This window comes from Pseudomyrmex gracilis, unplaced genomic scaffold (assembly GCF_002006095.1).
Source record: "Pseudomyrmex gracilis isolate BER0280 unplaced genomic scaffold, ASM200609v1 scaffold_51, whole genome shotgun sequence".
NCBI classification, from domain to species: Eukaryota; Metazoa; Arthropoda; class Insecta; order Hymenoptera; family Formicidae; genus Pseudomyrmex; species Pseudomyrmex gracilis.
In genome coordinates this window covers 172,281-182,579 of record NW_018020635.1, presented here as the reverse complement: position 1 = coordinate 182,579, position 10,299 = coordinate 172,281, and the positions used below count along the sequence as shown (strand labels likewise).

General features: G+C 42.6%; 1 protein-coding gene across 2 annotated transcripts in view; it reads right to left on the bottom strand.

The window, feature by feature from the left end:
- Window positions 1–10,299, bottom strand: part of LOC109853621 — a 96,526-nt gene that overhangs the window by 52,531 nt on the left and 33,696 nt on the right. The window lies entirely within an intron of this gene.

Here is a 10,299-nt window from a genome sequence, read left to right as displayed (position 1 = left end):
ATAATATAATAAATAATGTAATAAATATTATATAATAAATTATATAATATATATAATAAATTATTATATAATATCGTTTTAAATATCTGCAAGTTTACAAATGAATAAGAAACGAACTCGGCGCGCGCGCGCGCGCGCGTGAAGACGCGACGAGATAGTTTGATAACGCGCGGGTGAAAGAAATTTGAATGCGCGAGAAATAATAAATTGCAGCTCTGTGCGATTTGAATCTCTTTCTGTTTTTAATTTTGTTTTCATTTGTGCGAAACAACAAGATGACACGAGATATTGATATATTTTATACGAGCGCGACGTGAAAATATGTATCATCGCATGTCGCCAACGACGCTCGCATAAATTTTACCCGCCGGGTGAGATCCCCTTTTGATCGTGGGTGGTCAACACGCCCCCGTGAACCCTCGGCAGATTTTCTCTCCGAGATAAATTTAATAGGCGAATTTGCATCTTTCTCTCTCTCTCTCTCTCTCTCTTTTTCTCTACGTGCGCCGCATGCACCTTAATCCGCGAGAGGAGAGACGGGACCGATCCGCGAGCTCAAAGAGAACGGGGACCTACTTAATCGTCGTCTGCAACATCTGGAGCCTTTGATGTCGCGCCGCTTAGTAGAAACAATTCTCCCTTCGACTGTGCGCGCACTGAATCTAGGGAGAATTTCTCTGCGGATTCTCTCTCTCTCTCTCTTTCTTGCGTTTCGCCGTGTGCGATTCCGCTCGCGCGCGTTTTCCGTTTTTATTGGCGGATCGTCTGAGCGCTGTAAAAGTGATATATCCCGAACGCGCGATAAAATAAGAACCTACATAAAAACTGAATCGAATTTGCACTTAAATCGAATTATACATTCGCAGAGCTTATATACGCGCATCTTGAAAAATGTTTTTTAAAAAATATTTACACACACGAATATATTTGTGTTACGTTAAATTGTGATAAGCAAAACTCATCGGTTTGTATTTGTTGAAAAAAAATTCTTACTTATATGGTATCGCGTACACGAAATTTCAATCTGCCGCATAGCAAAAAACAACAGATACCGGGTTATCTTATCAATTTGCTTGCGACCGATCGGCAGCGCGTTCTCGGTCAGAGTTTGGACCGGCGGCGCGGAATTTTTACATTGTAACAAGATGAGAGATCTCGACCCGAGTGAATTGATCCGCGTCTCTCTCTCTCTCTCTCTCTCTCTCTCTCTCGAACGAGCGGCTGTTGGAAACAAGCGGATCTATTATCTCGCAGGTAATGAATCAAACGTTACGCAAATGTGTTCGCCGTGTTTATCGTGTTGTTGCGATCGAGAGAGCCGCTCCTACTATCGATTGAGATGTCGACTTCTTCCAAAAGGGATTTATTTATTTCGCTAATGGAGATAGAACAGTTTCTGCGCGCGGGTGACGAAAGCACGCGCGCGCGCGCGCGCGCGCGCGCGTTGTAACATGCCTGAGTTATTGAACTCGCAGGCGGTAGTCTGCAGGATTTTACAGAAGCTCCTTTGTTCTTGGCAAAGAACAACCTTCGCGTGTTGTGCAACATGTGGCAACGACGAAAGGTTAAAACGAGAGACTTCTTCTAAATACATCGGAATTTTTTTTTACGAATCGATCTCTTCTTTGGAAGAGTTTATATAGATTTATTGTTTTTCTCAATTACTTCAAAAAATCTATCAAACAGCTTCTTTTTATTTTCTTTCTCTTTGTGAGATATCGGACATTTTATGAGGACGGGAATGAGATGGGATGGACGAAAGAGATTCGCCATAAAAGTTGCGTCTGGCGCTTTGATCTCTCGACTCGCAGAAAGCGGATTAGAACGTCGATAAATTTAACCGTATCAGGTACATTCCCGAAGTGTACCGCGGGCGCGCTATCGTTAACGAAGGAATCAGGGTCGGTGAAAGGTCAGACGGTTTTAAAAATGGCTCGCGCTTCTTTTGAATTTTGTCTCTATATATATATATATATATATATAATCGGTCGTCTCAGTTCGACGTGAAACGAGTTTCTGAATTTCTAACATCTTTTGTTACCATGTTTGTCACACCTTCCTATCGCTGTAATACTTTTTTGCTGTTCGCGATACTTGTGTTTTTTCTGTCTCGATAAATGTTCGCTCATTCGATTACATCATCGGTGGAATATTTTTCGCGATATTTGAAATCGCGCGGAAATGTTGAAGAAGCACGCGCGTTTCCCGTCGCCTCATCAGCGTCCGTATAAAAATTTTTCGTAACGATGGTTTGTTCATTAAATTTTTCACGAAATCGCGCATTTCACGATAAAGATAACCTTGGCCAGGAGAGCGGCGAGAGATGCACTTGTTACACGTATACGGAACATGCACGATTGCGCTCAACGATTCTCGGAAATCGGCCGGAGCTCGGTCAGACTTTACGAGCGATGAGGGGTCAAAGTTCGGCGCGTTCTCTTCTCTCATCGCCGCCCAAGAGAGAGAGAGGAATTCGTCTGTGCGTCGTCGCGCGAAAGAGGTTGTAACGAGGTTGCGAAAATTGACGATAAAAATTCCGAGGTCGTCGACACAATGTGTTTCTATATTCTATTTTCAAACAACGCTCAAGTATCACTCGTTTGTAACGCCGATAACCGATAACTTTGCTATTTGAAACTAGTTCGCTGCGCGCCGCTTCCGATAGCGTAGGGAAATTGTTTTACCCATTTTCTAAGAGAGAAAGAGAGAGAGAGAGAGACAGACAGAGAGGTGTTTGACCGACTTTTACACGCGGTGGCAATAATTGAATATTGAAAACATTTGTCCCGCGAGTTGTTTATCTTCGTTCGTCGAAGCCGCGAACTCAATCCGCGCGCGCGGACGATTAATCAAGATTACGCTAATGTTTTCAGACGCGGATTCTCTGGTCGTCTCCTATTTTTTTTTCTTTTTTTGTTATTTCTTTTTGTTATCATCAAGCTGCGTTTACGTTTGCGTGTTACAAAACGCGCTCGATACGAACTCTAGAACTGTGTGGAAAAAACGTTTCTTTAAAATTTGAGATCTGATTCTTTCACGTCGAATCGTGAAAAAGCTCGCGTCGTTATCGCGAACGTTGTTTTAACAAAATCAAAAAGAGAAAAAAAACGAAATGCAGCGCGGCGCTGTTTACGCGACCGACGCGAGCGATATTCCGAGAAGACGCGAGCGAGCGTCTGAAAGGAACGCGAACTTTTCGACACACATTTAATTTTATTGGATTATTGATACGTACACACATTTACATGATGACGACTTTCGACACCCCGCGCTTTACGAGGCCGCTCGCGATTAAACATGTATGTAGGCCAATATGTTGGAGGCATTTCTACGCGGTCGTATTTCACATTCCGGTTTTATGTTCGCGCGCGGGACGGAGAAAAGTGCGACGGCATAAATCTTGGAAGGATTTATGGGAATTTAACGTGGAATTTATGTACTCTCTTACATCGACGTGTCATTCTTTCTGGTATTTCATAGATAGCGCGCAGCGAGAAAAGAAGCGTTCGTCAAAGGTATATTACCTACGTATTTACGACGTAATTAAAAACATTTCTCATCAAGCTTAATTGCAAGTAGCTTTTCACAGCATCAGGTGCACAGCGTTCTATGCAAATGTTCCCGTCGAGATGAGTGCGAGCGCAACGCTATCGCGCGAAGCCAATCGCAAAACCCCATCGTCTGTGTAACTTTGCTCACCGCGTTTCCATTGCGCTATTACGTGTTAATTATTCGAACTGTGTGCGCACGGTAATTGGGTAGCACGCAGAGTCGCCACCGCAATGTTTGCGCAAGGCGGTTTGTCTTTGCGTCGAGACACGGCGGTCGACAAATATTGACGGTTTAAAGTCGAGGAGGAATCGGTCGGCCGATTCGACGGGTGCAGTTGCAAGCCAGACCGTCTGACGAAGGTGTAAAAAACGGGGAAGTTGCGGCCTGGAGAGGGAGGAGAACAGGCTGATGAGTAGTGTGTTCGAACGGAGCTGAAAAATGCAGCTCGCGGCATTGAAAAAGTTATATTAGCGCATATTCCGTGGCAGCATCACCTGTTATTAAACATTAGATTCGCCCCTCGTGGCGCTACGTCGGACCACCCAAAAATTCCGGGGCGGTCCGATATTTTTGTCTCGACGCGCGCACGTCGTCGCCGAGTCTGTCGCGATAATTTTTCTTACGGAATTGCAGGTTGTACAAAGGGTTAGCTCCGCTCTGGTTATCGAATTTGCATAACTCATATCCTCTGCAAATGACATAAATCAACACACATCGCGCGAGAACATTCGAAGAATTTGCACGTTTCGCGGTAGATGCTAGCGTAGATTTTATATAATTTTTAATTTTAACGGTTGTATTTAATTTTGAATATAAATTTAAAACTTAAATTAATATAAATTTCAATCCGACTTAAATATTTACGTTGCTATTGTTTCTATTTAATTTTAATTCCAAAATAAATCTGCCTGTCTAATTAAAAGACAAAAAGAAATCCTTTTATGAATAAATTATTAAATTGTTTTTAAAAATACTATGTATATAATTTTAATTTAATTTTGTAAACCAGGCAAAAATTCACTTTTAATCAAACCTGAGATAATCCCGTAGATTTGCTTATTAAAATATCAAATATTTTTTTAATCTAAAATTTATATTTAATTTATACGAAAAATGATTAAATTTTAATTTTTAATTTCAAATTTATGTGAAACTTACGATAATATGCTTTTATGGGAAATAAAATTCTCGCGGTTTGTAAACGCGCGTGCGCGATCGCGCTAATGGAATTGCTTATCTCGGCTTTTCAGTCTCGCGCGGCACGCGCGATGTAATTACAACAATGTTTCACAGTCTCGAATTCCGACGAGCCCAGTTTCGGATGCGCAGCTTCGTTTTTTTCGTCGTCCCGTTCAAGGATGTAACGTGCCCCACGGCACGGTTGCATCCGATTGAATTAATAATTCGTGAATCGAGAGATGGCGCGCGGAAGACAATGAGGCAAGTCCGAGCCGAGGCAAATCGATCACATTTCAGACAGACCTCAGATCTCCGCGCTAAATAAATGAACTAACAAAACACTGGCCACCCATCGCGAGCTAAGCGCACGCGCGCGCGGCTGCAATGACATATTAGGTATACGATTTTACGATTGGAAGACGTTTCGTTTTCGTCGGTTCGATATTGACAAAGCGTCCAATCTCCTTCGTACATTGAAGTCATAACTCCAATCGCGTCAGATATAGAAAACTGTTAAATTCTATTCTTTCGAGACATCCAAAAAAAAAAAAAAAAACCCAAACGTTAACAAGATTCCATTTCCAAATGTCACGTCAGAAGTTTTAGCTACAGTTAAAATTAAATGTCTCCGTTTCTCCGCGTTTACACGGAGTTCATTTAATTTGGTTTCGATATTTTATCGCGCGCGCGCGCGCGAACCCCCCATTAATTATTGAACATTCAACCCGTTTCTGTGTTATTTTCCTCTCTTGCTTTTCTCGAACGCGACATTTGACGTTTCGTGCGCGACGTAAATATTAAATGAGAGACGACGGGGAGAGGGATGGGTACTCACTTGTGTGTGATCGCCATACGAAATGCAGCACCTCACCGTTCCGAGAAAGGAATCGAGTCGCTGCCAGGCTGTCTGCTACAGAGAGTCGGTGACATTAAGCATGGACGGCCATAGACGAATCATGATTTCCCGTCGCAATCGTGTAATAGTATTTCTTAGAACGATCGTGTGCGCTCGCCGATTTAATCGAATACCGATCGAGAGGAGAGACTGCATACTGATTCATCGCACGTATTTTTAGCCACTGTCAGTACTTGGGTATCTGTCAGGATTGTTTTTTTTTTCGAGAATGCGGTCTTTTTTCGCACGATAAAAATAACGTTTCGTGCGTTAATCATTTTCCGCAAGATCGTAAATATCTCCGATAACACGTGTGTGCCGCGATTAGTCAACGGCGTGATGAATAACACGGTGATTACGTTACGAATAACGGAATAATTAACAATGATCTCACGATGACGGTGTCGTTGTAACACTGTCGTTTTTTTCAATGTAGTAATACGAAAAAAAAAAACGATAACTGCTTCCGTAATTAACGTTTTTCTGTTCGCGTAGGATGTATTTAATTGCTAGTGTATGTCGTTGTTAGTATTAGTTGGACGTTGCGTGCGAGCAATAATTTCTCGGCCTTTCCAATCCGTACAATTTATTAGCGTCCACTTTCTAGTCTTTTTTCACAGTTAATATTTATATTTCTCTTTCTCTTTCTACACGCTCCGGTGTAGTTACTTGGCAATAGTTACGTCTGCGAGATAAAAATGATCAAAGTCGGAGTTTTGGTTATTTCGGCCCGAGAGTAACGTCGCGGTCCCGCCTCGAGGACTTGGAGAATTATTTTTATCGAGGTCGTCGCCAAAAATAAAAGTTCTTTCTATCACAGAAATTGACACCAGTCCAACGGGAATTCTTGAGATGAAAGTGTTCGTCTCGAAAGAGCGTCGTCTCTCCGTCGCGCAAGAGACGTCTCGGGTATGTGTTTCGCTCAATCAAAACATTGTGAAATGAATTTTTGGTTCTGTGAAATATGTTTTATAAATACACAAATATATACGATCGCGTTCTCAGAAACAATCAGTTTTGTCGAAAATTTCTTGGTTTATTTAAAATTGTTTTTTTTTTCGCGTCGAAAATTTATCTTTCACCGGACTGACTTGATTTGCAAATTTAGATCTTCAACGCGCGGATTGGAAAACTGGAGACGTGTGTAAATCGCCGCATTAATATTAATTTTCTTTCGACTGTCTCTAATATTTTTGCGGTTTTTTGTAAATTCGACAAAACTGTAGACAAAATCGCTTCGAGAGCAGCGAGTGAACTGACGTACTCGCGCGCATAATACTTGACACTTTTTTTTTTTTTTTTACCATTGATCTCGTCACTGCAAACAGCGCGATTTGTTTGACAGTCGTCGCGCACGTGCCGAAGCTTCGCGCAAGAAAGCTGTGAATAGCTACTTAAACTTCGCAACATATGTTCAAGTTTGTTGGCCAACTGACTCTCTTATCCGACGTTAGTTTATCTCGGCGCGATGGTACGCGACCCTGAAGGAATTAGACCTGTCTGAGAAACGCGCGCGCGCGCGCGCGTGTGTGTGTGTGTTGGATTCCCTATGGCTGAACACATTAATAAACTTCCGCGAACTGTGTAATACACATCGCGAACAGGTTTGTTTGAGAATTTACTCATTCTCCGAGGAATTCGAGCAAATTTCGTCAGAATCATAACAACCCGAGTCGAAATTTAGCGTCTACATTGAACCTCAATTTTTCTTCTTTTTATGTAGGAGTAAGAGAGAAAGTAGATCCTACTTTGACGCTGCTATACGTCCGAAATTTCCTTTTTTCCTGCTAAAGTCTTATCATCGGGCTTTTATCTTCTTCTCGGGTTGTTTGCACCGTTCGAAACTAATGTAACATTTTCGTATTCTTGACCTCGTAATATGTGACAATTGCACTTTGCATTCTGCGTAACTCTTCGATAAAAAAATTCTGATAAAAGTTACATGCTAATAATAGATTTGTTAATCGTCTGGAAAAAATTGCGAGAAACATTTTTGTTTTCCAGACTTTAGTAGAAAACGCGTTAAACAATTGCAACGAAAGAGTACAGATGTTCCTCATGTAATAAAAGAGATAAACGGCGAAACACGATATCCGAGGGAGAGAGCGGTCGGATGCGCTCGTCAGTCGAAACCTCTTTTACGATTCGAGCAACGTGTCACGTCGCCTCGGCGTCACGGTTTTACTTCGGGAAAAAAAAAGCGGATTTCGTTACCGATTTTACGGGGCGTTTACTGATTATTTAGGAGACGTCTCGCGTTGGAATTCGCAAAAGACGCGTTGTCGTTCGTGAATACAAAACTCGTGAATACAAAACTCGCTTGATCGATTACGGCATCTCCTTCCCTACCTACGACGCGTTTTAGAATCGATGAATCAACGCACACCGGATTCTTGTCTCCCCGCCGGCTTCGCTCTCTTTCACGGGTGGTCCATGCCAGACCGCGGAATAATTTACGAGTACGTGACCAGTAGAAACCGAGCCACTTTCGATGATTCATTCAATAATTCTCGTTGCTGCCGACGCCTGGCAGTCTCCTTCCGCGGCGGCGCGGCGCGGCGCAGCGCGACAAGCTTTCAGCGCGCTTAATCGATTTACGACGGACGCGCAATGTCTTGAATGTCAATGAAGTCAACGAGCGCGTCGGCGGCGCGATCGTATCGTGGATTAGGTGACTTAACTGTGGAAGACACAATTGAGAAGCGCGCTGGAATTAATATACAATACATATATATATGCGCGTTCAGAAGCAGGTTTCGAGAGAGAACCCATCTTGAAAAATAAAACGTCGCTCTAACATGTATCTCGAGAGTCGTGCGAGACATAGGTCACAGGTCGCACACGTTAAATAGCCATTTCGTATGCGACGTTGTCCTCTCAAGTTGGCAATCTCGCGTAGATCTTCGCCCGCGTGACGGATCCCGAAATTCCGCGAGCGAACTTTCTTCTTTTTTTTTTCTCCCTGACACACTAATGGCTCTTCTCGCGCGCACCTTTTTCACGCGCTAATATTGTGAATTTTTTCCTTTTTCGCGTTGTGTAAAATTTAATACCGAGCTAAAATATACACACGCACACACGTAGGGAATATATTGACGAAGAGACACAGTCACAAAGTTCCGCGCGATGCAGCGTCGCATTAAGATGAATCAAACGTGACCCTTGACACAGTTTATCCTCGCGTCAATGTCCAGTGAGATCATCCAGAAGTTTCTTGTGACGCGCTATTAAAGCTCTCGCAAATGAGAGGGTGGGAGAGGCGGGAGGGAGAAGGTGCAACGCCTGTATGACATCATTTCGCATTCACGTCCCGGGAGAACGCGCGATATCGCGCGAACTTAGACACTCCTTAGAAAGTCTTCAGGGTAAACAAACGACGGGAAATTTATTTATTCGCATTCACTTAGCCGCGAGAACGATAAATCTCTCTCGCGCGTCGCTCTTTTGTGCGCGGAAGAGAGAAAGAGAGAGAGACCGCGTTCCGCGCGAAAGATTAACAACCTTAGCACTTCGAATAAGCGAATTCGGAGATAGCGTTTCCATCATAGGGCGCTTATAAAGTCATCTATCAAACCGAGTTTGTTCATTTATCACGAGTCCCATACGAGCGCGCTGTGACATGTTTATTCTTGTTAAACTGTCGGCGCAAAGACGCGCGCAATTTTCTCCACAATTGACAAGACTCGTTTGCGCGTGGATACTTTTTTTTTTTTTTTTTTTTTTAAATAAGTTACTTACAGAAATAAACGCGCAAAAATGCCAAAAGTTTTCATATTGTTGCGAGAGAATCGTGTAACTTTCGCAGAAGTCGAGATAACGCGGGAAGACGTGTTATTGGGTACGTCCCCAAGGGCACGCGATAACTCGCGCGTCGTATTAAACGGGATAAAACAATTTCAATGATCCGGCGAGTGCTCGATCAAAACGGATTTAGATCGTGGCCACCGGTGTCGATACGGCAACAAGTGAACCGTGTAGCGTGTCGGTTGCTCGACGCGCGATACTGCCCACAGACACATTGTAAGCCACCATCGCTCGCCATCGGCGATGTGGACGCTTAATTAATCGAGCGTGTTCGCATTCATGGGCGTGTACACGGCGCAACATGCCCGTGTCGCGTAAAATTTTCTCGCGGGAGTGTTGTCGCAAGAATCGTGAAGAAACAAAAAAAATTTGTTTTTTTTTTAAACTAGCGATTTTTATTTTTTCGCACTTTCGCGGACAGATTCTCGTCACATCTCATTAATATCTTGTCTTGCGATTTAATTTGCGACTGGCAGGGACAAAGTCGCTTACGCGCTAGAATCATCTGGCGACAATCGATCGATTTTCCTTTGTCGATCGCGTGGAAGTTAACACGTAACAAGAAATTACAATTATTTTATAAAACTAGCACAACACAGACGTGCACTACGCGCACGCTATTATTGTTTTTATTTGACCGTGTTGTGTCAGTGAAAAGAAATAACGCATGAAAATCAAACTCGAAAAATAGAAAAAAAGGGAGTGGAAAAACAACACGTGACTAAAGTTACGTGTCTTTAAAACCGTGACTAAAGTAAGGTCACGTGACTCAGGAAAAAGAGTAAAAAAAAGAATATTACATATATATAATATTCTATATATATATATATAGAATATATATATAATATATATATATATATATATATATA